The sequence below is a fragment of the Ailuropoda melanoleuca genome, chromosome 2 (assembly GCF_002007445.2).
Source record: "Ailuropoda melanoleuca isolate Jingjing chromosome 2, ASM200744v2, whole genome shotgun sequence".
NCBI lineage: Eukaryota > Metazoa > Chordata > Mammalia > Carnivora > Ursidae > Ailuropoda > Ailuropoda melanoleuca.
The window spans coordinates 143,793,519-143,820,685 of record NC_048219.1 but is presented as its reverse complement, the minus strand read 5'-3'; the positions used below and the strand labels follow the sequence as shown (position 1 = coordinate 143,820,685).

The 27,167-nt window shown below is 41.1% G+C and overlaps 2 long non-coding RNA genes across 2 annotated transcripts in view; one reads left to right on the top strand and one right to left on the bottom strand.

Annotated features, from left to right (window-relative positions):
- LOC117801101 overlaps nucleotides 1–5,198 on the bottom strand; it is a 14,430-nt gene extending 9,232 nt beyond the window's left edge. The window contains exon 1 of the long non-coding RNA XR_004623502.1: nucleotides 5,080–5,198. This is a non-coding gene — a long non-coding RNA (uncharacterized LOC117801101). The remainder of the gene's footprint in view (nucleotides 1–5,079) is intronic.
- Nucleotides 5,199–5,541: 343 nt separating this feature from the next.
- Nucleotides 5,542–27,167, top strand: part of LOC117801100 — a 69,871-nt gene continuing 48,245 nt past the window's right edge. The window contains exon 1 of the long non-coding RNA XR_004623501.1: nucleotides 5,542–5,650. This is a non-coding gene — a long non-coding RNA (uncharacterized LOC117801100). The remainder of the gene's footprint in view (nucleotides 5,651–27,167) is intronic.

Below are 27,167 nucleotides of genomic sequence, written 5' to 3'. Positions count from 1 at the left end.
AGTTGGATGGTAGATTTGGATGAAGACCTGAGATGAAGGAGAGGGATCAGTGGGAGGTAGGGGCAACTCCCAGGTCAAGCTGTATTTCCTCCTGACTCAGCCAGGGCCAGAGCCTGTGCCATTGTCAAGGGACTATGATGACACTCATGTGATGTTCTTTGGGTCTTGGGCCTAAAGTGCTGGCCTGGGGGTGCCTCACAGAGTCTGTCCACTGATCGGTGATGCAGGGGTGTTTTGTCTAGGAAAGAGGGCACCTCAGGCCAATGAACTACTGAGGAGACCAGCTGGTAACCAGACCCAGGCTGAGGGAACGGGATGGAGCAGATTAAGAAACAGTGAGTCAAGGACCCAGAGTGACAGACCCTAACACTCACCAACATTAAACTTGGGGGGCAGGGACAAGCACTAATTTCGACCAACCCAGAGAAAGATGGACTTAGTTGGAAAAGATCTTGAGAGTTTTCCTAAATTTGGTAACTGTAAGGAGTTCCACTAGCTCTGGGACTGGCAAAAATAAGTTGTTGCACAAGTGAAAAAGGCCAGATAAAAAAAATGAAGGGAAGAGATCACTCAGGACAAGACATCTCTTGAATGATGTCCTAGAAAAAGAGAGGGTCCATTCTATACCAGGAGATGGGTCTGGTCAAGAAAAGACACTAAGAAACCTTCACAAGAGACAGTGAAATGATCAATCACAACCACAGATGGTAACTTGTGCCAGGCACTCATCTAAATCCCTTGCACGGATGGGCTCACTCAATCCTACTAACATTTTTTGAAGAAGTTATTATTATCATCCCCATTTTACAGATAATGAAACTGAGGCACAGTCAGGCTAAGGTGCTTGCCTAAGTTCAGTGGTGAAGCCAGAGTTCCAACTGAGAGCCCGACCCTAGAATCCATGCTCTCAAGTATTTGCTTCCTCTGGACAAAGTGCACCAGGTGCTTAAGAAAAGTCCGACGAGAAGCTAAGGCTGGAGCAGTGGTTTTGAACAGGGGCCAGACACCCTGGATTAGTGAGCAAGTTAGTGTGCCTGTTAGTGTACGGGTTCCCCCCCCCCCCAATGAATGGGAAAACGTAGTATTGGTCCCTTGTCCAGAGAAATCAAAGCCCAAAGAGGTAAGAATCCCAAGGCTGGGCTTCTAGGCTGCCTGCTGAGCCACAGGGCTGAGGCTGATCAGTGTCCTCAGGGTGAACTGCCTGGTACCTCAAGCTGGGTCTCCCCAGAAGCATGTTTCTAGGGGCTCGCTGTCTGTCCTTGTGGGAAATTTGGCTGGGAGGGATCATCCCCTGGAAAGCATTTCATTTGCCAGGCTTGGCTCAGTGTCTATTTACTAGAAGATGAAGCCTGTTAAAACAGAAAAATGGTCCCTGCCCTGGAACATTTTTCTCTAAGTGCCATTATCCATGACTTCTGAGGGGAGAGAGAGGCGAAATCCTCATATTCTGGGCAAACGCTTCTCCAATGTTCCGGTGACATTGATTATAGCTTATCTAACTTCATAACAGATCTGTCTTATCCATAAGATAATGTAGCCTGAAAATCTGAAGAGATGCTGGGGGTTGGAGAAGGGGGCATCACTCTTATTTTCAGATCAGATTTTGTATTATGGTAAGTCGCTTTTCCCCAGACAACTTAGACTAAGCAGAGGTTCTTTCTGTGAAGATCAATATTGTCACTGGTCCTTAGCAGCAAAGAAATATGTTTTTTTTCCCCCACCATCTACACCTAACAAGGAAGAACAAGGAAATAGGAACGACGACCGATGTATTGGAGTCACCTGACTGGTGTCTGCAAAACTACCATTTCCCCTTCATAGATGTTAGCATAACTTTCAATACTCTCAATGTTAGAATTCAGTGAGAGAAATGTGAAAATATTTTTCCCACCAAAAGATACATTTTACAATCAAAGTCTGATATCAGTATTGTAGCTCTTCTTGTCCCTTGATTCTTTCAATTTCCATTCTCTTACCTGGAGGAAACTGTGGAAAGTGCTCTGGAGCCGAGTAAGATAATCTGGTCTTAAATCTCACCCCTGACCCAAGTCATAACTTGCATGAGCCTTAGTTTCACATCTTTTGTATCCTTACTGATATTTGGTGCTTGATTGATTGATATTTATGTATTGATATGTATTTGGTTGTACTTTGTGGTTCTAACAATCTTGGCCAAATGTATCTTGAGACTATCCGTAGAATCGCTACATTTTCCCGGTGAGCTGAATGTATCATCATTTTGTACCACATCCTTTACCTCTAGTAATTCTATTTGCCTTGACATCTATTTTGTCTGATATAAACAGAGCCACCCAAGCTTTCTGTTGTTGGGTGGTCTAGTATTTGCCTTGCCTTGCTTTTTCCATTCTTTTATTTTTACCCTTTCATACCCTTATGTTTTAGCGTGTCCCTTGTAAGCAGTAAACAGCTGTTTCTTAAAAAAAAATTCAGTCTTATCAAAGTTGAAAGTTAATCAACATCTTTACTCTTGTCCCAAACTCAAGAACCTTAGAATGTTCTAAGTCCCATCATCTTTCTTGATTTATATGCTATTTAATCATATATTTTATTTCTACCATTTTTGTTTTGAGCATTGTAGTGGATGCTGTGTGCCCTGCCTCGGTTGCCCTTCAGGATGGAGATGCTCCTTCTGCTGGATGCTGGGAGTGTTGGTGGCTGATGGCTTTCAACCGAGGCCCTCATTGGGAATTGTTATCAGCAGAAGAGAATGGCCTTGCTCAAAGCCGTGCCCCTACCTTCCCCCCAGCCCCCCAGTGGCAGCTCATATCTAAGCCTGGTTGGTGTGTGTATATGAGTGGATAAAGTCTCCCTTCCCTAAATGTGGGACAACTCTGATGGCCAGTCCAGCTCCAGACTTCTCTGTGGGATCAGGGGATGTTTTGTCGTGACTACATTCCAATTCAACTTCTTTCTCTGCCATTTCTACTTCCTCAAGGAACACGTGTTCACCGCCCCCCCCCCCAAAGAGAACTCCCTCAAATTCACAGTCATTTCCCAGGGAATCCCACTTAGATTACGGGGCCATGGCCAATGTTTGTTTAGACTTAGTCGTGTATTTTCCATTTTACTTGCTAATAATTTCTTTTTGTGTCTGGGATCAATTTTCTTCTGCCTGAATTATATCCTTTAAAATCCCTTTGGGAGAGTCTGTTGAATGAATGTCTTCATTTTGCTTTGTTCTAAAAGATAATTTTAATGAGCATGGAATTGGTCATTTTTTCTTGCAGCTCATTGAAGATCTTCTACTATTGTCTAATTTCCGTTGCCGCTATGGCAAATTTAGCTGTCAAATGACCTGTCACTTACTTGACGGTAGTCTATCTTTTCTCTTGGTCTACTTTCAGATCTTCTTTTTGTCTTTGATCTATGGTTTCACCATAGTGTGTCTATTGGGGGATTTATTTTTACTTAACTTCCTTGGGTTCACTGAACTTTCATTTCTAGACTGCTGGAGATGGAAGTCTCTTGAGCCTTAGTTTTCACTTCTGTAAAATGGCAATGCTGATAATTTCTGTGTCAATGGGTTTGCTGAAAGGATTACACGAGACAATGCATGCACATTTCCTCCAAGGCAGGATTTTTCTAGTTGTGTTTCACTGAATTAGATATCTTTCTGTTCTGTTCTGTTCAGGCTTTTCTAGTTCTGTTCTGTTCAGGTTTTTCTAGTTGTGTTTCACTGAATTAGATATCTTTCTGTTCTGTTCTGTTCAGGCTTCCTCAAAAGGTCCTGTGACCAAACAGATTTGGGAAGTGCTGGTTACTGCAGATTCTCTTGGAGGGTTGCAAGCTCATCAGCAACACGAAAGCCCTGAGAAGTCCTGCAGTATTCTCCATATTCATGTATCCTCAGAACAGCCTTTGTTGTAAACATCTGTTCACAGCTCCTATTTCATGGAACACAGTTTGGAGGAATACTGTATAAAATATTGTATGAAAGATTGTATAAAATATTGTGTATAAATATTGAATGACATGTTTTATTTAATGAAAAAGGAGTATTTCCCCTCCACAGTCGAGGGTTTTCCGTTAAGCCAAAAACAAGGAAAGGCTAGATCCCAAGAAGACGGTGGCTCATATATGCCTTGCTGCAGACTGCCAGTATCTACGCCTGCTGTTAGGGATGGCACTCCCACCTCCCTTGTTGTGAAGCCACAAGGGGAGAAGGGCACGCTGAGTATTTGGAATCTGGGTCACACACACAGGTGTCCTTCTGTGTGAAGGACATGGTGCTGCTTTTCCTAAGGGCTTTCAGGAGCATGATCTCGATTTCCTTGATCAGTGCCAGGAAGCACGTCCCTAATGTGCTGTTTCCTATGCTGCCTAGGTGCACACAGCTTGAGTCAAGTCTGAGCTTCCTGAAAACTAAGACTAAAGCTCTTCCTATTGCCCCTGACTCTTGGGAAGACCTTGCTTGATTCAGGTGTGTTTACAACCGTCCTGGGGAACTGACAGCAAGTGGGTGCTGGGGTGTGCTCTGCTCCGGAGGCTAGAGCGGGGCCTCTCATTGGATATTGTGCACTGCCTGCCTCTGAGGGACCCGAGCTTCTGGGGAAAAGTGCAGGTTTCTAGATGCCACGCCGGACCTCTCCAGAGTCTCAGTGCTGTCTGTTTCCCCACGTGTTTGTTATGACATTCAGGTTTGACTTCGCTGTAGGAGCAGCCCTCCATGTGAGCACTAGAAATGGCTGTGTCAGGTGCCTTTACCTGATTTTTCATGTAGCAAAACACGATTTCTCCTCACAAAAGCTTTGATGGCCTCTCAGTGTCCACTCACTCTTGAGTTCTCAAATTTAGGGTTTGCTGGATATGCTCCTTTCTATGGCCTTTGGAACCTGCCTGGCCAGTTCATTTGAAGAACTGGGTTGGCATGGGCTAGGAGCAAATGAATGTAATTATTAGGAATCTTACATTTCTAGATAACAGTCTCTGTAGTTTTCAAAGCACTTTCAAAGCTAAAGCCACAAATGCATTATTCATTGGATCCCCCCTATGAATCTGCAAGATGAACAGAGTAAGTATTAGTACTCCCCTTTTACAAAAGTGGAAACCGAGACTCACCCAGATTGAATGATTTGTTCAGGCTCCTGAATGTGGACGGATGGTGGTGGAGTCGGATTCAGAGTCCAAGTTTTCCTACCTGCCCAGCCTCCCTTCTTTATCTCCCACCCCCCACTGAACACTCCCTACCTCCTTTGGCTCTCCCTTCAGGTTCTCACTGCTGTTCCCACGAATTCGTGTCAACCAAGTGGACTCTATGTGTGGTTCTGTCCTGGCCATTGTGGACGCAGTTCCCTTTGCTCTCCTAAAACACTGTAGCCGTTTACCACTTTCTGGCCTGAATGCTGGCCCGCCCTTCACGACAGTGCGCACTTCCTTGTATCTATAGAGAAGGAGAAACGTGGGGCAACTCAGGATGTTTTGCCTCATCAGGCTGTTTTGTGATCATTTCCTTCACTTCCCCGACATTTCTAACTCTAGATTTTATAAAGCTAAAAATAACGTACACCAGTAATTGTGCCATCTGGAGGCAGGGGATACCTGTTCTTCCCTTCTCCTTCCCGCCTGCCCCTCTGGACATACGTATCTACTGACAAAAAGGGAGCTGTGTTCTGTGCAGTTTGGCAGAGTGGTAAGGGGAGATAGTTGCGTAATTTGAACCTGCAAACATTTTTAACTGAAATAATGAGAAAGTTGCTGTTCTGATTACCCAGCACAAAGAGAATAGTTTTCCAATTCTACAGTTAATTTGAGCTGTGCAGATAGCTTGTTCTCCAGAATCCATCTAGCACTAAATTTGAAATGATCGTCTAAACTACAGAATTCTGCGAGTAACAACTTAATGAGCTCTCTACCTTCTGGAGCCTGTAGGCATAGGAGTGAGGAGAAAAAAAAAATTTTTCCCCTTCTATTAGTCTTTTCCCTTCTACAAGTCTTTGCAATGTTTTATCATCCATCTGTATTTACTGAGCACCTACAGGGCTTTGGGTGTGGAGATTGGGTGGAATCACAGAGCACAGATGTAGGAGATCTGTTCTGCATTCACGGAGTTTCAAAGCATTACTCCGCTAAAGTGTGTTTATTCTTCAAAGCTTCTGGTTTTTCCTTCCCCAGCAGTGGGCAAGAAGGTATTTCTTACTCTCTCCTCTTTAAATCTCTGATCAGAAGGTCCTCAAGGTGAACGATGATGCATTCCCTTCTAACTGCAAGGAAATGGGAACCGTCCGGGCCCGCCAGCCATCCTCTGAAGTGATTTACCCCTGTGTGCCTGCACCCAGGGCTCGAAATCAGCGCCGGGCAACGGCCGAGTCCAAAAAGACGCCAGCAGCCATGTTCTGCCCACCATGCTGTGGCCGCGTGCCCCCCACAGCACGTTAGCGGGAGCATGGCGGCCATGTGGGGCTGCACCTTCAGGCCTCCAAGCGCAGTCCTCTCTTTGTCTCTCCCAGGCTCTTGTACGAGTCATGGTGCACAGAAGACCTTTGCTGGGATATTGGCGTTGGTTTGGTGGAGTCCTGACTGGAGACAATGTGGTGTTTGCTTATCCTTATGCAGGAGAGAGAGGAAGCCAGCCTTTTCTTTGGTTATCTTAATAGACAGATTCCCTGAAAGCTTCCGAGGCTAATTGTGGTGAAAACGTGCCAGGTAGACCCCTTTCATGCCAACCATAATTAATAGTGGTACAGTCTTCAAGGCCATAATGCTCATCAGTTATTAATTAGCAATTCATTTCGTTGAATAAATAATATTTATGATTGATGATAGAACTTGTAATTGGGCACTAGAAGGGGCCCTCCTGGGACTGGCTTCCCAGCGAATATTAACCACAACACAGGAATGAAAAACACAGAGGACCATCCGGGAAAATCCACGTTAAACAATGGTGACACAGCCAAGGTGTTCCCCTCCACGGGAGAAGAGCCCATCCTGAGTGCTGGATGTGTATCCTGAGCCTCAGGGTGTCAATTGTTTCTGGCCATGTGACATGGGGGTTTTCCATTTTCTCTTCAGCTTGTAATCAGCCACCCTATCTTGTTTTTGTTTTTTCAAAAAGCAAGCTGTTCTTTGCTAGACAATTCTATTGACTTTGAATTACTCTTGTGATAGGGCCTTTCGAGGTATTGTCATGACACATGCACACAGACTTGAGGGGGAAAAAAAGTGCTTTTCCGAAAAGGTAATGATTGAAATTTTTATTTGAAATGATTCCTTAGATTGAATTCACTTTAGATTAACAGATTTTCCTGCCCAATTGATTTTCTGGCAACCATTCAGTGATCCAGCAGAGATAAAATGGGGGTTCATTGAGTCCATGACTCGGAGGAAACCAAGAGCCTGGCGAATAGAGGCGGCAGAGCCTCTTTCTTGCCCGCTCGGTTGGAGCAGGCCAACCGGAGCCGGTCAGCTGCTGACCAGATGCTGCCGTCAATTAATATTCCAATCCTCAAAGACATTTATCGCTCACTCTCAACAGCAGAGCAGCTGAATAATAAAGGGAAACACTAAAGCCATTTTTTTTCGAGAGCATTTATAATGGCTAAATGGCTTGAAATAAATTAGCATGATAAATAAACATAGTTTGTACAGTATCTGTAAAACAAATTCCTAGTCTGGGAAAATAGAGAGACAAAGTGAGAGCTTGCATTTAACAAGCACATGCAATATGCTTCATTAAGACAGGACTTTTTTTTTTTTTTCCAATTTAAAAAGGGTTAATAAACTCTAAGATATCATTGCCAGTTAAACAGGTCCTGCACCATTTTAAGGGAAGTAAGAGGCTACAAAGGAGACAGTTAAAAAGAAACCGAGAGCTGTGTTGTAATGCTAACAGGCAATTAACAAACTCATGGGTGTTAATTATCTTCATACTGTATCATGTTCAATTAGCTTAGTCTCTGCAACAAAGGCAACGATGAACAATTGCTTTGATAGGCGTACAGTACTTCATTTGTAGTTAATCGGTTTAAGCCCTGCGGTTGCTAGGTTACCTTGGTCTCCAGAGGTAAAAAGCTGTACAGATGCACTATGTTTAAATGACTACAGAGAACTGTTTAAACTCAAACCATGTATAACTCTTTATTGATTTTTCACAGAAGATCTCAGCTCTGATGATAAGGTTTTGATATATTTTCCTGCTACAGCCAGTTCCTTGGAGTATTGCAGAAAAAAATCTGTCAATATGCTTCTATTATGATCTCTTGATCTGTGCCTATAAAAACCTTTAGCCACAGCCCTTATTATAAATAATGGAAGAAGCAATATCTGATTTTTTTTTCCACACTGTACTACACGAAGGTTTTTTTCTTCATTGCCTTTGGATCCAAATTACAGGACTTCTTTCCGTACCTGTGCTCTAAAATAATAAAGAAGAATTTCTAGCTCTAATTAATTTGATTGACTCTCAGCAGGACGGGATCAGCTGTAGCATCATGAACTTTAACAATAACTACCAACTGATGGGCAGTTCGCATCAATAAGACCATCACCAGCCTCTCTCTCACCTGTCACCAGGCGGGGAGTGAGCAATAACCAGCCCCCCACAGATGCTCCCTGCTTAGCGCTTTCTGCCCTATTAGCAATTTATAATGGTGATCAAGAAACAGTCAGCGGCAAATCAAGACAACTGTCTGGCTGCCTGTTTAATTGGCCTTGTTTGCTTTTTGATAAATGGCTCGTGACTACTACAGGCCTCTGTATTTTGACTTTTAATAGGCCACAGTGATTAGACTACCAACAGATACTAGGTCAAAACCGAGGAAAGGTGCAAAAAATGTTAATTAATATCAATAATAGGCAATTATTAGTTAGACAGAAGGACCTACTAGCTGCGTGCTCTAATGGCTCAGAGCTAACTGGAAGAGCAGCGCTGCCAAATTAGCATAACTGTATGCAGACTGCTGGTGGATCCCAGCAAACATCTGCTCTGTTCGTAATTCAAATAGAATTCCTGCCTTTGGAGTGATATTCGCAGAGTCAGCAATCCCTCTTGGCCATTTCAAGGCACTAACAATACCCTAGTGACCGGTGTCCTTCCAAATGGGCTGTGTTTCAGGCTAAGAATTAAATTGCACCTTTTCTTTGGAGTTGTGCTATTGAGAGCTTAAGGGGGTCACTGTCCTCTGGCCAGCAGAAGGTGGAGGAGAAGGGGTTTGCCTGGAAACCATGCTGACCTTCGAGGGAAGTGGAATGTGGGCCCAGCAGACAGAGAGAGGGGATACCAGCTTTCTATGTTTACTGTTTCATAATTAGCGCCAAAAATATGGTTATGTCCAACACATTGCATGAAATGCTATCTATAATTCTCACAGCATGAGTCTTTGTTATTCACTCCTTGAAGTGTGTGTGTTGAGAGCACAATGATAAAAGGCGGACGGCATGTTTGGAAGCAAACAGAGCAGTAAGATGGAGTAGCAGTTAAGACAATGACATAGTAAGTATAAATACTATTCCCTACACTTGTTATTGACAGGAAGGTCACCTTGGGCAAGATCCAAATGATAGTCAAAGAATGTTAGAACTGAAAATAATTTAGAGATTTTTAAGCCCAAATTGAGAAATCGAGATCCAGGGAGGTCAAGAGACTTGGTTAGGGCCACCCAACTGGGAGGAGACACAGGTTTTCCCGATTTCCCGCCCAGTGCCCTTCACCTGACCTTGCTGCTTCCCTAAGAAGCTATGGGTTTCTATCTGTAATTAGTGTCCGGTAGATATTTCCAAAAGGCATGTTTGACATGTAAACATGGAATATGTGCAAAAAAGTAATTTCAGCATATAAATGTATTAGGAAATAGCATGTTATTAAAATACTTTATTTTTAGGATTTTAAGAAATTTGGTCATAAAATTCTAAAATCTGCAACTACCTCTTGAGTTGTTTCACATTTTAATGTCAGGAACAGATTGATTTTTTTTTTTTTTGAGAAGGATGGTTTATAATTATGTTATCCCTTGTTTTATTTTGAGCTTGTTTTCTTATACATCTTGCTTGAACCAAACAGGGCAAGGATCTGTGTGTGGTGCCCTTTTCCTTCCCCACCAGAGGACTGACATTTAAGACCCATTTGACTAAACAGTTTCAAGATCTTTATAGGGAAAAAAAAAAAAAAGGTGTGTGTATGCATGTGTGTGTTTAGGGGCACGGAATCTGCTTCAAAGATTGAAACTGAATTGTGGATTATAACTAACTGTAATTTCCCCCCCTTCTCCCTACCCTCAGAACACCCCCCCCCAACTCCCTCATCTCCTGCCCCGAAACTAAGAAAATCTCTGCAGGCTGTATCTTTTCCCCGATAGTACTGAACCATTAATCCTTTTTAGTACTGTAGTGTCAAAGAAAATGGGGTTACTTTTTCATCTCTATTCCTGCAAAAATACTTTAGAAATCATCTGGTTTTGCGTCTATGAGGAAACTATTATGTAAGCTTAAAAACAACATTTTCAAATAATTCATTTCTGGGAATAAAATCTTTTAAAATGATGGAAATATGACACTTCAGCTATTTCTTACCCTTTTACTTAACAAAAGTATTTGTTGAGTCCTGGTCCAGGATGTAAAAGAATCATAAAGACAATGATCATAGTATATTTACGAATTATTTACCTTCTACTGTGTGGATCTCTTTATTGAACATTTTATAGGTGCCAGCCACTGAATTCTCCTCACAACCCAATGAAGTAGCTGCTAAATTCCCATTTTATGAATGAAGAAACTGAGGCTTACCAACTATCTACTTAAGTTTAAATGCTTAATACTTTGCAACATAAATTATTCTCTTTTTTTGAGGATTTGAAGGATTTCCTTAATTTCTCTGTATTGAAAATATACTAAATAATGTTTTTTTTTTTAAAGGTTTGAGAAACAACAGGATGATTCACTTCCTAGTTTTTTCTCAGGTATTACTTTTTTTGGATAGAGTGTATATTACACATAAGTGTTACTGTGACATTTTAAACTTTGATATTCTCGAGTGAGAGAGTTATATTTATTTTCTTTAAATTTTTAGGGATTTAGTTATTTTATTCCTGTAAGTTCACTGCATTGTGGTAGATGTGCTGCTTAATTTGCTTAATTATTCCAACTCTAAGATGTTACTGATAATAAGATATACCATCATTTTATTCATCACTAAGAAAAAATGCTGCTGGGCACCTGGGTGACTAGGTTGGTTGAGCAGTTGACTTTTGGTTTCAGCGCAGGTCATGATTTCAGGGTGGTGAGATCAAACCCCTGGTCAGGCTCTGTACTCAGCGGGGAGTCTGCTTAAGGATTCTCTCTCTCCCTCTACCCCTCCCCCACCACTCATGCTCTCTCTCAATAAATAAATAAATAAATAAATCTTAAAACAGAATGCTGCCAATTAAACCATGACACGATGCTTCTTAATATTTTTTCTGGGCCATCAAGGGCATTGGTGATACAGCATTTCTTTAAAAGTGCTCCACTATTACCCCTGGAATTTTCTTCCGTGTCAATAATATCCATCCTGCAAGTTTTTATGTTGGTGCTTTTTCGTGTTCTCAGAGGAGCAGAGCATGGCCATTCTGTCAAACTAGCTGATGCCGCTGGTAGAGCACATCAGCATTTCAGAGATGTTAAAATGTGCCAAAAAAAGAAATTGTATTTTAGAATCCATGAGATGTGTTAGTATACCCATCGATTATCCATCAGAATACAAATACCTATAGAGTTACATAATTTTCAGATAAGTAAATCCAGTAATTAATTCCAGCCTATTAAGATGAACTGTGGTCACCAATGTTTTTCTTATAGCAGAAAAACGGACAAGCTGTTGGTGGTGTTTTCATCAAAATAAAGCAAATAGGAGAAATCCTGAACATTCTCTCCACTGTACATAGCTGGCTACGAGACTAGTAAATAGTCTTTGGGTTTCTTTTATGTATTTGTTACTAAGCTGGACCTACGTAATTTTTAAGAGCCAAATTCCCGTGTGGCCAATTATATTTTTAGCGCTTTAGTTGTATCAAGAGCACCACCATGGCCTAGGAATGGAAGAAGTATTCTGTCTAGCTTGTTGGAGCCAGGACCATCTGGAAAAATATTCTTAAGTCTGGAAAGCTGGAGTGATGGACTATCTGTCTATAAGGGAGAAGGCCCTAATCCTGGGAGAAGGCCCATGGATGGGCCTGATGTGGGCATCAGTCTCTGCGTTTGGTGATAGGCTGCAATGTGTAGAAATTACTGTTCCAGAAGAAGTTTCTGCTTTGTAGTATGCCTAACTGGTCCTAGGCCACACTGTCCTATTTTTTCTTCTTGGTGAATGTTAGTACTCAAATAGAGGTTGACATTTACTGAGCCCATTTATGTTCATGCCTAACACAGCCATGACTGCTAGTAAGGGGCTAGTAGCCTTCCTCATAGGAAGTAACATATTAGTCAAGAGCCAGGGTTTTGCAGTCTAGCAGGCCTGGGTTAGAATCCCAGCACAGCCACTGACTAGCCGTGTGATCTCGGGCTTCAGTTTTCTCATCGGTAAGATGTGTGTGGGATGGCCTTGTACTCACTCCATACCTGTGTGTAGGTATCCGAGAAAACATATGTGACATATGTTGTCTAATTCCCGGCTGTAGCAAGTGCACAATTGATGGTGCTCACTGCCATGATTACCACCATTATTCACAGGCGTGGTCATGTTGTGGGGGCACCTGGACCATCAGAGGTGATCGCTTCTCCAAAACTCTTCTCAACGAATGGATAACTTCTTTAGGAACCATTTTTAACCAGAGCTCACTGCTTTCCCAATCCCCTCCCCTTGTTCAGAGTCTGGCTCTCTAAATAGGCGTGTGTCTTCTGCCCCTATGCCTAATTGCATCCATTCCTGATGTCCTGAGTGTATTGATCTGTTGTTGATCCCTTGTCCTGGATCTGTCCTTTTAAACACAGCATGGTCCGTGAGCATTAGATTGGAAGTTGGTCAGTTTAGATCCTACCTGTGACTGTATCAGTAACTAGCCGTGGACTTCCCTCAGGAAAATTCTTTCTCTGTGCTGCTACGTCATAAGACTAATCGCTCATTCTAGCTACCATTCAGTGAGCGTCTGATCAGTGCCATTCTGGCGTTGGTGACGTTCCATGATTAATCTTGAATACCTGTAAAACTCTTGCAAAGCAGCAATTATTCTCCCCATTTTAGAAATGGAGAATGTTAGGCTTAAGGACTTCACTGTGTTCTTACTGCCTGTTTGATTTTGGGCAATGTAATTAACTCTTTTGAGTCTCGGGCTCCTCATCTGGAAATCTGAGGGGCTCCCAGTGGCTGCCTCATGGGCTTGCACGGATGGAAGGAGATGACATATGTAGGGCTATTGACACAGTCACAATGCAGTGCTCAAATGTCCAGGAATGTCTGGTGATAGGACTTGTCAAAAGTCACCCAGCAGGAAGGAATGAGCCAGATTTTAGTCCAGGTCTGTCTAGCTCTTTGACCATATGTGAGAAGGTGCCTTGTGAAGGCCCTTTTGCCTGGCCTAATCCTGGAAGAGGGAGCAGCTGCCTCTCCCTCACTCCTGGGGGTTCCTCCTTCTCCTCTTCTCCCTCTGGACTGTTAGCTGCTCCCCCACACCCCACTGGCTGCATGGGAGGGCCATATGCACTGGAGAGAATTTTTCTTCTCTTAAAGGCTGCAGGCATATCCTTAAAAAAATTGTGGTAAAATCCCCTAACGTGGAGTTTACTGTTAGCGACAGTCAGTACATTCATAATGTACACCATTCTCTAGTTCCAGAACATTTTCATCATCCCCAAAGGAAACCCCTTACAACGAGCAGTTACTTTCCATCCTCCCGCCCACCCTCATCCCCATCCCTTGACAACTATCAATATGCATTCTGTCTGTTCAAATTTACCTATTCTGAATATTTCATATAAATGGAATCACATGATATGTGGCATTTTGTGCCTGGACGCTTCCGCTTAGCATCAGAAGACTTGTCTGTATCTCTTCTCTTCTCTGCACCAGCTTCAGACGGACATAAGGAAAGATTTTCAAGTGCTTATTTTCAGCAAGTGCTCTTGCCTGCTGACTCTCACTGCCTCAGTAGCTAGTCAGCTTCATTACGACAAAGCTGGCTCTTTGGGGGGAACCTTCCTGCCATGTGCTGGGTAGTGAGCCTATCAGATGTGGCAGCATCTGCTCTTCCACTGATGGTCTGTGCTCTTTACTTCTGTAGATTGTCCTCTCCCAGTAGCAGTTTGCTGTTCCTTTCGGAATGATGAGATTTAAGATGTCTCATGCAGGGCCGAGCCTTATCCCAGCCTCCCTCGCGGTTTATGTAGGAGCCTGAGCTAGCCCACATACTGCTAAATAACTTTATCTGGAAATGAAGAACTTAGATGCTATCACCTGAGAGGGGGTCAGGAGAAGAAATAGATAATTCACAGGGTTTTCCAAGTCAATAATGCTACTTACTTGAATAGCCATTTTTCTAATAAGGAACAATGGACACTGAATTGCAGCATATTATAATGTACATAAAATGAACAGTTAAGGGGGCGTTACACAGAGAGAATGGGTTGGCGTTGGAATTGAAGTCTCTGGCTCCTTGGCTCATTGTATTTCTCACGGCAAGTGATTACACCGGCATTTTGGTTTTGTTAAAACCACAGCAATAACAGCCCAATACAACAACAGAGCGAGAGGGATTTATGTTGTGGGTCACGGCAGAAGGCAAGACTGGATGAACTCCTGAGGTCACCTCCAGTCTCAGAGTTCTGTGTGTCCAAGTCATCTTTCACTTTCTTGGGGTTTTGAGGGAGAAGAAGGAGGAGAGCCCAGATGACAGGAGTCAGGGCGGCTTGTCATCTCTTTACCCATCTTGGCTTATGCATATTTTGCATAGTGATTTCTGCTCGGAAACTGATTTATGGCAATTGCAGGGGGCAGAGACGCATGTTTTAAGGTGGGATCTGAAGTGGAAAAGAAAGGACCTTGTCCAAAGCTTTCGCTAAGCAGGTCATGCCGACGGAAGGTTCCTTGCTGGGAGAGGGAGGAATTCCGCACGGGCCTGTCCTCTCACTCCAGCTGGCAGCCCTGCTGCAGGTGTGGTGCCTCCCTAGCCATCAGTCACGGGAGGGGAAACTCCGACTTCAAGACCCCTCTGGGTTATTAAGGGGGATCGCATACCTGTGTCAGGCTGACGATGGTGCATGTGACATAGAAACTGTCACAGAGCAAAGACGGAAGAAGCGGAGCTCCTGCCTCCCCAAAGTGGTCACCAAGTCACGCCTGGTATCAGGGTTCCATTAGAGGGCAGATTGCCTGAGGGTCGTGTGTGTGTGTGTGTGTGTGTGTGTGTGTGTGTGTGTGTAAGGGAGGGGCAGGAGAGAATATCTCAATAAGATTTTCGGCTTGTTTATTTCACACACACACGATTCTGAATGAACACCTCCATTCATGTGCTTGATGTTACTGCTGAATAACTCTTAGAAGAGTTTGACATCTGGAAGCCCAAAGTCACTTTCTGATGCCTATAAAACCACAGCAGTTGGCGAGCTATTCATTAGTGAGCATGAAAAATGCCCAAATAACACCACAGGATTGTTGCCGATCTATAATTTATAAACAGATATATGTGTTTCTACATGTAGTCATACACAGGTTTTCATCTCACTTATTGCTTAAATAGGAAACCAAATTTAAAATTCATCAGGAATATGTGCTTAACACATTTAGACGGTCACCAACTGGCACCCATAGCTCTGTAATGATTTATTCTCATTTCAGTTCCCTGAACTGAAGAACTTCTACTCAGTCCTTTTGAATTTCTTATCAAGTACACATAAGTTTGGGAGATTCAGAGTTTTCTCTTTGGGTTGTGATCTCCAGCTGTAACTTATTCTAAAATTGGATCTGTTCTAGGGTATAAATATTTGTTAATGAGTTTTGAAAGTCAAAAAATAAATGATATTTAGGAATCTTTTATAACATGCCTAGAATATATTTTTAAAGTGATTGGAAGTAGATTTTCAGTATGTGTTTACATGTATGTAGTTCTTATGGAAAAGATCATTCATTCATTCATTCAAATAATTAAGTATGCAAAGTAAAAGATGTTTAGACATGATTACCTTGAAGGGTTATCCTTCAAATTTAACTAAAAGGATGGGTGTTTTAAACCTCATGACTGGCGTGTAGCTTTGGACAGCATAGAACTTGCTGACATAATGTGCCAGAAGGGGATGATGGAATCCCTCAGGGTTCTGGGAAGTACATGAGCTTTCTTCTCAGTGACTTCTGGGTAGAGAGGATAATTTCTGGGAAGTTTTAGATTTACCCATTTTGAGGAAACAGTGTTCAAAAAATATGGGCTTCATTTTAAGCTCTATTCTAAGACTGATAGTGGCAAGGACTGGGGACACAACATTTATTGTGAAAAGATGCATAAAGGGGTGTGATTCTTTAAAAACCTTGGGTATTTCTGAGCTAAATACCTTATTAATACAATGTGCCATTTTAATTTCTAATGTTCAAAAAATGCGTTTTAGTGAATTTCTGATTAAAATTAAGTTTATTTCTGAAAGCTCCCAGCTATCAATTTAGCTTGGGTATGACTCAATAAATTAGATATATTAATCCAGTAAGGGAGATGATTCTTCCTGTTTGTCCATTAATGCATTTAACTTTGAGACCCCTGGCACCAAGCATCTGTGAGGTCTCACAGTTTGATCAGGGAAGCAGACTCACTGTGAGTAATATGGAGAAGAGGAATTTATTATAGAGATTAGACCTGACCCAACTATGAGAACTGGTGAAGATGTCTATTTTATCCAACACGGATAAATTCCTACATGACATTATGTAAGCAGACTTAGTTTTATGTTTGCCTTATTTTTTCATATTGCTTTTCAAGAAAAATGTATTTGACTTCTTGCAGCTTTTTGGTTATTTGAAGAAGTAAAGGTCTAATTTTTCTAGTTAATTTGGTTAATCTTTCTTTTTTTATTACGTTTATTTTTAACTGTTTGCAAGAAATTTGTGAAATAGTTGATGTGTACCTGTCCCAGATGAAATACTCTATAATGGTTCATGTCCACAATACATTTATTATCTTTTATATCTCTATTCTTTGTTTGTTTGCTGATATCTCGATTCTTAATGCTAGTGATTTGCGTAAGGATTTATTTATTGATCAGGACGTGTTGTGTGAAGAACATTTTTATGTTCAAAATTGAAAACTGGTGGTCTAGACACACATTTGCTATAAATACCATTATTTACTTTGTCAAAGGCAGAGCCTCTTTCTTGAACAATTAAATAGTATCAATAAAACCAAAAAAATGTTTTATGCTACTGCTATTCTTTCCCCTACTATGAATCTCATTTTAGATTTGGTTTTCAACTAGGTAACCAAGACTGCCTGATGTGATTCACCGAAATGTAGTCAACATTTCTAATGTACAAGGCGCTGTGTTGGGTGCTGGGTCATGGTGGTGAATCATTATGGTTACGATCTCTCCTTACATATTCAAAGCTATCTTTGCTTTCCTTCCATTATTACATTAGACTTATTTGTTCAGATGAAGTGAAATAAAAACTTACTCATTGTGGGGGGCGCCTGGGTGGCGCAGTCGTTAAGTGTCCACCTTCGGCTCAGGGCGTGATCCCAGCGTTCTGGGATCGAGCCCTGCATCAGGCTCCTCCGCTGGGAGCCTGCTTCTTCCTCTCCCACTCCCCCTGCTTGTGTTCCCTCTCTCGCTGGCTGTCTCTCTCTGTCCAAATAAATAAATAAAATATTTGAAAAACAAAAAAAACTTACTCATTGTATGTGCTCCAGTGATGGACTTGCCCAAACTGTACCAGTGAGTGTGGTCATGGTTTTAGACCGTTTTGTCAGCTAAAGTAGAACGCCCTTCCCTGTGTGCTTCTTGGGCAGGGTTGGCCCAGGAGAAATTCACCTGAGATTTGGGAGGCAGAAGTGAAGCAGCAGCTCTTATGCTCTGAAAGTCAGTGTGGGGCTCCCTCACCCCTCATGAATATTATCACTCATCTCTACATTGGCTCACCTGATTGGCATTAAGACTGAGCTCCTGCTAGATCTCTTCCTTCAGCTCGTCTGAGTCCTGGGCCAGGCACATGTGAAGGACATTAGCTTCTTTCTCAGTTCTCTGGCTTCATTGAGGTTGGAGGCATAGAGAGGCATGGAGGTTCCAGGGTTTTTTGGTTTTCTTCCCTTTCCTGCTTCATGTGCAGCTTTTCTTCCCAATTCCTGGCCCTCCAGACTACAGCAGTTGGTTTTAGGACCACTGCCAGATTTGTGTAAACTTCTTTCCCAGCTCCCTCAACTGCATAGTAAATCCCCTATCCCACGTCATTCACAGTGGTCCTGCTTCCTTGATCAAACTCTCACGGAAACAGATACTCTGTATTGGGGGTCTGAAAATCAATGTCCCAGTGGCCACGTAAGTAACATAAATGAGTGCAGCAGGTGTGTCATAAGAAAATTCATGCAGCCTTCTCGATCTGTTTTTCTTTTTCCGCTCTTGGTAGAAATGTAGAATCCAAGAAATATACCAGAGTATGGAAAGCAACAGCATGAACGTATTGGTAAGTGACAACTGACCCTTGGCTGAGGTTCAAGGAGACGATAGGGAGACATGGGGGTTGCCAAACTGGAAGAGTATACTTCAGTCAAAGGGGAAGACGCAACCTGGCTCCAGTGTATTGTCACCATGTTTCAACAGAAATCCCAAACTGAATTTTTATGTGACTTCTGATTTTCAATGTATTGATTAATTACACACACACACACACACACACACACAATCCATAAGCCAACTATACACATGTAGGTTGTATTTGGCAAGGGCTTCTCCTCTGAACGGGTGGACTGTTGGCCAAGACCCTGGGATGCGAATGGAGGGGTAACAAAAAAAAAAAAAAAAAAAAAAAAAANAAAAAGCAAAAGATCGTTGGGAGGAGAATGATGGAGGGATTAGGGTGGAAGGATTCCCAGTGGAGTCTATAGATGGATAGACAAGTTCATGGGAAAAATAATGAAATTTTTTTTTACTCCATGTGCATGTACGTGCACATGTGTGAAATCATCTAATAAGAACTGTAACTTTCGTAGTAGTTGCATTATACACAGGGGTTTCACATATGCTATTTCATTTATTTTCATTTCTGTCTTACCTACTACTTTGGATGTGAGTGAGATTAAGGATAAATCACTCTTGTTCCTGCCTTCAACAGTTGCAATCCATGGGGGAGACTAATATGTTCACATCAACCATAAAACAAGAATGAATGTGACTAAGTGTCATGGTGGGAAGAAATTTTTGATGAATGGAAATGGGGAATGGGGAGGTTATGGGTGACACAAAAGTTTGAGTGGAGGTACCATGGAAAATTTGAAGTTGACAGTAAAAGCTATGATGAGGAAATCAAATGTTTTACTGACGCAGTTAAAGTTCACTCGTGAATTCCTGAAACTGGGAGGAATCTTTAACCTGCCTTAATCAATGGTCAAAATGTGATCAGTCCGTGGTCTACATTCAAGCAGGCTTAGTTTGAGGGGAAGCAAAGTCAAACAACACCCATTATGTCTGGTTAGCAAAGGAATACTATACTCAGTCTAGAATTCAAGATCCAGAAATAAACAGCCAGATTTGTCTAGAGGGAAGACCGAGCACTCTTCCATTTCCTGATGTCTTCCAAAAGACCGCACAAGAGACAGGAGAGGGCTGATCCCCAGGGCTATCGATTGCCAGAAAGGACAACAAATTTTTTTTTAAAGAGTTTGAAATATATAATTAAGTGGACTTTATTTATATAATCTAGAAAATTTGAATCAAATCTGTATCTCCTTTCTGCTTAAAACTTTTTCTGGTGTCTTAAAGGTCAGGCTCCTGTGTGGCATGCTACCAAGGCCATTATGATCTGGCTCTGGCTTCCTTCTCCAGCCTGGTTTCTATCCCCTGTGCCCACCCGCAATCTCCCCAGCTACGGGACACTTAATTTTCTAGCCATGAGGCAAGACTTGCAGTTGTCTCGCTATTCCACACCTCTGTGACTCTGCACATTCTGTTGTTTTCTTTGTTGGTATGTCCATCCTTCTTCTGATGACCCTTCAAAATCATCTCAAAGTGTTCTGTGGCTCTGTGCCTCCCCAAGAAATCTTTCTCTGCTGACTCTGTATCGTATTTGGTTGAATCTTTGTACTCATTGTACTATGATGTAATTATTTATGTAACATGTCCGTCATTCATGTACGGTATTATATGCACAGACACATTCACCCATCAGCTCTTTACTGAGTGGCTACTCTGTGTAAGACACCGTAGAGTGTGCTGGGGATATGGTAGTAAATAGGCTCAATCATGTTCCTGGACTCATGAGACTTCCGTTACAAAATGTGTGTTGAACCAAAATGAATTCACAGGACAATTTGAACTTTACGTTCAAATTTTATGCATCGGCAGGACAGTCACTTTGCTAAATCATTATTTCCATCTGTTTTAAATTTACCGTTTTGTAATCATGTGCTTCCCCTGTGTTGTTGAATTCCTGATTAACGCACTCGCAGAGCCTATTCCTGTTGCATTCTTGCAGTAAGGCTGGTTGGACGTTGAGGGGCTTTGTGATTTTGTAGATCTTGGTTATTTGGGCTGTCTTTCTACAAAAGCTTGGATGGAAGAGGGATCTATTTCAGCCTTGAGTACAGGGGTTCTACTTTTCTAATTCTCACCTGCCTTATTCTTCCTATCTAGTATGTGCTATTTACCACTTCATCTCCTAGGGTGCATCTGGTTAAGCTATATTTTACCTTACATCTAGCATGAGCTGTGGAGCCATATCCCACCCCCCACCCCAAATATCCTGAAACCTATTCGATCGGTTCTGGTGCTGCTTTCAGCCATTGGCCATCAACTCTATGATTCATTCTGGGGAAAGGAGGCGGCTTTTCTCTGACTCCACCTCCCTGAGAAGTGTTGGTTCTGTCCGAGTCCAGCAATTTGGAGTAGGGCACATCTCACATTTAACGCTGATGTTGATATTCACACAATGTCTGTCTGTCTGTCTTTCCTTCATTCTCTTTCTCTCACTCTTCCTCTCTCTCTTTCTTTTCTTCCTTTCCTTTCTAATATTACTTGCTTGGCTACATCCTGGAATAGTATTTTTCAAGCTGCAGGTCATAAAAATGACCATAACATGCATTTAATGTCATAACCAGCATTAGAGAATATGAACTGAATAAAACAGAAAACATCAGAATGAGTCATGTGTAGTAAGGGTAAGTTTTTAACTTGTCATACATAGACATGCATGTGTGTACGGATCTCTTTGCATGGGAGATGGTAAAAAGTTTGGAAAACGTGGTTCTGGAACAATCCATTTACATTTTTTCTCCTTGCTGTTTCAACTCTGGTTCTATAAAGGTATCTTTTTGATATGCATTTAAATTATTTTATTTGTCTACATTGATTAAACTGAGTAAGTGAGCAGGTTGCCATTTTTCTTTCTATTGTGTATTTACCTCTAAACTTGAATCTTTTAAGCTTTTAAAGACCATACTTAGTGGAATATGCTTATTTTGATAAGACCTTAAAATTATACTCCTTGTAACATTTTGGCAGTTCCCTCCCATCCCTCAGAAAGCTCTATTTCCTTAGCTTTTCTCTTGACCAGGGATCTTTTTCAAGTTAAACTTTAGGAGATCCAGGCAAACATCAGTTATAAAATAAAAACAAGAACCAAAGATAATCCTTTATCCCGCTTAATTGCTTCAGTTAGTAATCAAATTATCTTACACCACATCCAAAATTACACGGCAGGAAGATCATGTTATTTAGTTGCTAATGACTTAAAAAACATTTATTCACAAATGAACTTTCACTCTAGACTAACATGAATAAACTGCTTTGATGCTCTTTAGAATGAATATACAATGACTCTAAAAGGACAAACTGTATTAAGGCAAACATCGCAACAGGGGAAGCTCGGTTCTTCATCACATTTTGTTATTGTGAAAAATAAATTTGCCTCTTTAAAAGGTTCTTTAAAAGGGAACTAACAAAACAGAAGGTCCCAGAAGAGCTGAACGTAGTACAAATTTCTCAATGAATCTCTTAGGATTTGTTTTTAATCTGAATATTTAATAGCGTTGCATTGCAAAATTTGAATTATGCTACTCAATTTTAATGGTTAATCTGCTTTAGAAAATACACAAGCTTAATTGTGACATACGAAAGTCCCTATTTAGGGTAGATTTCTAATTTGAGTGCTGTCGGCCCTGCTGTGTAAAGAGTCTCCTGGGTGCAGATTTTTAAGAGTGTGTGTGCGCCTTTCTGTCTCTCCGTGTAACCACTCCTCGGAGCTGAGTCCGCCCCGGCTCCTCCACAAGCCAGGAGCAGACAATAGATCCACCCTAATGGAGTTGTGTACTTGCCATCTGTAGGAGCAGCTGCTGTCCCGCATCTGCACAATATGCTGGGACGGGGAGCTCCGCTAATCTGCATAATAAGGAGGAGGCTCATTCCACTCCAGCTAATAATCACGAGCAATCGATGCACTTCATTCCCTCACTGCCGAGCACAGCGGAGCGGGTTTCCGACTCTGGGTAGACAGAGGTCAAGTGAGCCCGGATGGCTTGGGGGCTGAGAAGCATTCTGCTTACACTCTAAGGTTACCATCAGCTTGGGGGGACCTAGTTCGGTCTTTCTCTTGAGTCATGCGGACCCATAGTGCAAAATCCTGGGAACTGGGGTAAAAAGGCGCTAGTGCATTACTAAGACGCTAATCAGAAATGCTTTTGGAGCAATTAGGGTATTGACCAATTTGCATTTAAAAACTCTCCTTTTGTGGGAAAAAGGGCACAAGCAAATTTTTGGCTTAATTGTGAACCACTTTGAGTCATTTGGCTTTCATTGATTTTTTTTTTTAACGCTGAGATCTGACTTTTAAGCTGTTAATATACACACACTCCAATTGTGAAACAGGCAGACTATATGAATTAATGAATGAAATTTATGTTTATTTTCATTTTTGATGTCAGGTTGAGATGACGATCTTGGAGGCAGTAGAACTGGTGGTAGAAAGGAAGGTGACTATTGAAATGATGTATTTCTAGAATGGCTTAAATCACTTTCTTATTAAAAGAAATGCTAAAATGGTTTCATTTCTCTAAAAAAATTATGTACTTACAAATATAATTTGATTTCATAGAGTTGATTAGAGGTTAAAACGTTTGAACTTAGGTGACCTAGATTGAGGACAATATTTTAAATCAAATTGTTACTTGCCATTATTTATAATGTCTTGTTATAAGAAGTGGTAAGACTACTTTGTCTAATTTCTTACAAGAAAAATATTTGCATAATTCACCACCCGTCAATGAAGCACAGGGAAAAGAGCATTAATTTATGGAGATGGAACACTGGGGCTGAAGAAATAATTGCTTTCAACAGTAAACAAAGCAGCTCACTTAGCATTCCTTTCAACCTTTTAATCAACACCATTTGGTTAAATAAGATAGCATCTTCTCATGTGGTTTAGAAGAAAACTTTATTAAAAGTAATTCCCTTTAGATAGAATCAATATTGGTGTATGGTGGTAATAAGAAAGAGGTCTGACATCTCAGGGAGGTATCGGTCAAATGTTTGAAATCTTGGTACTGGAAGGCCCATCCAGCTGAGCACCCTTCTCAGTGCTGTGATTAAGTGGAGAGCAATGTACCAGGTGAGCTGAAAGCATTCTTCCTTGGTTTCCTAATTTTAAAGCCTATGTACTCGCATCAATCAAGAGACTGCCTATATCTTCTTGAAATAGAAATGGCAGACTACTCCAGAGGCCCTCTAAAAGTTTTGCGAGCCATTGAGTGGTTCCCACAAAGAAGAAAAATGATAGTCTGAGTTGGCTGCAGATGTGGGGTCCCTTTGTAAAAAAAAATATTTTAGTAACTTTCCCAGAAATTAGAAAGAAAAGGCAATGCCAGGGGTTGGGGGTGGGGTGGGAAGCACTAATTATAGGCACAAACTTGAAGATCAGTCAGGGAAGAAAACATGTTGCTAAATTCAATCTCCAGTTAGAGTTCATTACCCTATTAGTGTCCACACAGTGTGTATCACTCTCTGTAAATATTTTGTTCATTTATTTATTCGCTTGATGATTGTCTAGTCACCCATACTTGAATGGAAGCCCTAAGAGAGTAGGAACATTTCTTGCTGTATTCCCAAGATCTAATAAGAAAACAAATCCTCCATAATATTTTCCTGAAAAACTAGTTAAAGTTGTTGAAACACCCTCCTTCCTGCTCCCCAAAATGGAAATGTTTCAGGATCTTTTAAGAGCAGATCAAGAGCACGATTCCTACATTTTAAGATATTTTTATGCCAAGATATAAAATACCCTAGTTGAACTTGGGCAACTGCAACCTCAAAGTCATGCCAATGAAGATCCACGAGTCTACTGATGAAGTAGGACCTTTCTTTCAGCTTCAGAAGATAAGGCCTTGATGTATTACATGCATCTCTGTGCAATAAGGAAAAAATAAAGCTTTATTTCCATTCATCTCTTGTCAGGAGGGACTGGTTGATCGTAGAAGGGCTCTTGTATCACGGGCATGATAGAACGAGTCAATTCGGAGGAGCTTTTTTTGGGCCCAAAGATCCACAACATTTGCTTTCAACCCAGGCCAGTTCTAGGGGAGATGGGCATAGTTGGGGCATAAATAATTCGTTCGTTCATTCCCTCCATCTATCCAATATTGTTTCCGTACTTACTCTGTGTCAGGAACTTTTCTGTGTGCTGGGTGTGCAAATGAATGGGTTCTTCTTTTGATCTCTCTTAGAATCCTAGGAGTGCGTTCTGGAGAAACTTCACACAGGGAGAGAGATGAGGGAGTTATGAGATTCCATGATTTTATTTTATTTTTAAAAGATTTTTTATTTATTATTTATTTGGGAGAGCGAGTGAGCGAGGAGCAGAGGGAGAGGGAGAAGCAGACTCCCAGATGAGCAGAGAGCCCGATGTGGGGCTCAATCCCAGGACCCTGAGATCAAGACCTGAGCCAAAGGCAGATGTTTAACTGACTGAGCCACCCAGGCTCCCCTCCATGATTTTATAAGGACTCAGGGTTCAGACTTGAACCAGGTTTGTAGGGATAGATTAAGTTTCATCACTGTAGTTAAGTGTCAATTGTCACTTAAAACCAAACAAAATAGTTCTCAGTAAAGACTTTTATTTTTATTATAGAGGGCTCTAAGATTTTTCCTGGGAATTTAAAATTCTTTGGTGGTTTTTATGAGGAGGATTTTCTTTTTATTTATATTTTGTAATTGATTGTTGATAATATACATGACAGTTGTTGAAATGATTGTTTTTAAATAGTCTCCCTCGGTCTCCCTTATTGAACCCTATCATTCTAACACTTCAAAGTTTTGCTTTGTTGTTGTTTTTTTTTTTTTTTTAGTTTCTAAGCACACAATCGCTATCAATAAAGATATTTTATTTTTGTTTTTTTCTCATAATATTTTGGATAGAAATTTCAGAATATTGTTAGATAATAGTGGTATGATAGGCATCCCTGTCTTGAATCTTACGTTTTAGGAATGTAAGTGATGAATGATGATGGTGAGAATGATAATAATAGCATCCATGTGCTGAGTATGGCAATAAATTTCATCAGCTTTGTTGGCCTGAAAAAGTCTATGTTTCACTGTCATTTTTGAAAGATATTTTTGCTGGTTATAGAATTCAAGGTTGACAGGGCTTATTTTTTCCCAACACTTTAAAGACGTTCTATTGTATTTCACCCTACATAGTTTCTGATAAGAAGTATACCATAGTTCTTATTTCTGTTCCTCTGTTTGAACTGTTTTTGGTTTCTGTGGGTTTTTTGGGCAACTTTTAAGATTTTCTCTTATTAGTGATTATCAGTAATTTGATTTTTGAGATGTTTTGGTATAACATTGTACCATACAAATGTTAGGGATTATTATCATATAGTCCTCTAAATTAATCTCTTCTGAGTTAACTATGAGTAGATAGAAAAAAATATGCACCGTGGGGGGAAAATAGTATAGAGTGAAGGAAAATTCACTGCTATAATCTTTAATATATTATTTTATTGATCCTCACCATGAGATAAACACTATTATTCTCTTTACACGTATGAAGAATGGAAAGGGTAAATGACTTTTCCAGGTCACACAACTAGTAAGTGGTGGAGCCAGGGATATAAACCCAGGTGGCTTCGACCATTGCCTCATTATCCATCAGGGGGTATTGGTCATATCCTCCTCTCAGGTCCCCTATCTTGGATCTGAGATCCAAGATACAAACCTTGGAGCAGTTTCCAGAGACCGGACAGCTAATGTAGTTCAGCCTTCCTAAAATGAGGTGGGCTTCTCTCCTCATCTCTGCTTGATTCTCTCATATCTGAACAGAAAGAATACAAGGAACACTCTAACCCTCATGTTGAATTTTTAGACCTTTCTTGCTTCTGCCTTTGTGTATGTAGCTTGTTCTGTCCTGATAACATGCAGCAGTTCCAGTGTTCATTGTTAAGTAGTTATTTTTTTTATTATTATGTTAGTCACCATATAGTACTTCATTAATTTTTGATGTAATGTTCCATGATTTATTGTTTGCATATAACACCCAGTGCTCATTGCAATACGGGCCCTCCTTAATACCCATCATCAATCTAACCCATCCCCCCACCTGCTCCCCTCTGAAATCCTCAGTTTATTCCCCGTTGTCCACAGTCTCTCATGGATTGTCTCCCCCTCTGATTCCCACCTTCATTTTTCCCTTCCATCTCCTAATGTCCTTCATGTTATTGCTTATGTTCCACATATAAGTGAAACCATATGATAATTGTCTTTCTCTGCTTGACTTATTTCACTTAGCATAATCCCCTCCAGCTCCATCCTTGTCGATGCAAATGATGGGTATTCATTCTTTCTGATGGCTGAGTAATATTCCATTGTGTATATGGACCACATCTTCTTTATCTATTTGTCTGTTTAAGGCCATATCGGCTCCTTCCACAGCCTGGTATCCAGGATCTATAAAGAACTTCTCAAACTCAACACTCAAAAAACAAATAATACAGTCAACAAATGGGCAGAAGACATAAACAGACACTTCTCCAAAGATGATATGCAAACGGTTAATGGACACATGAAAAAGT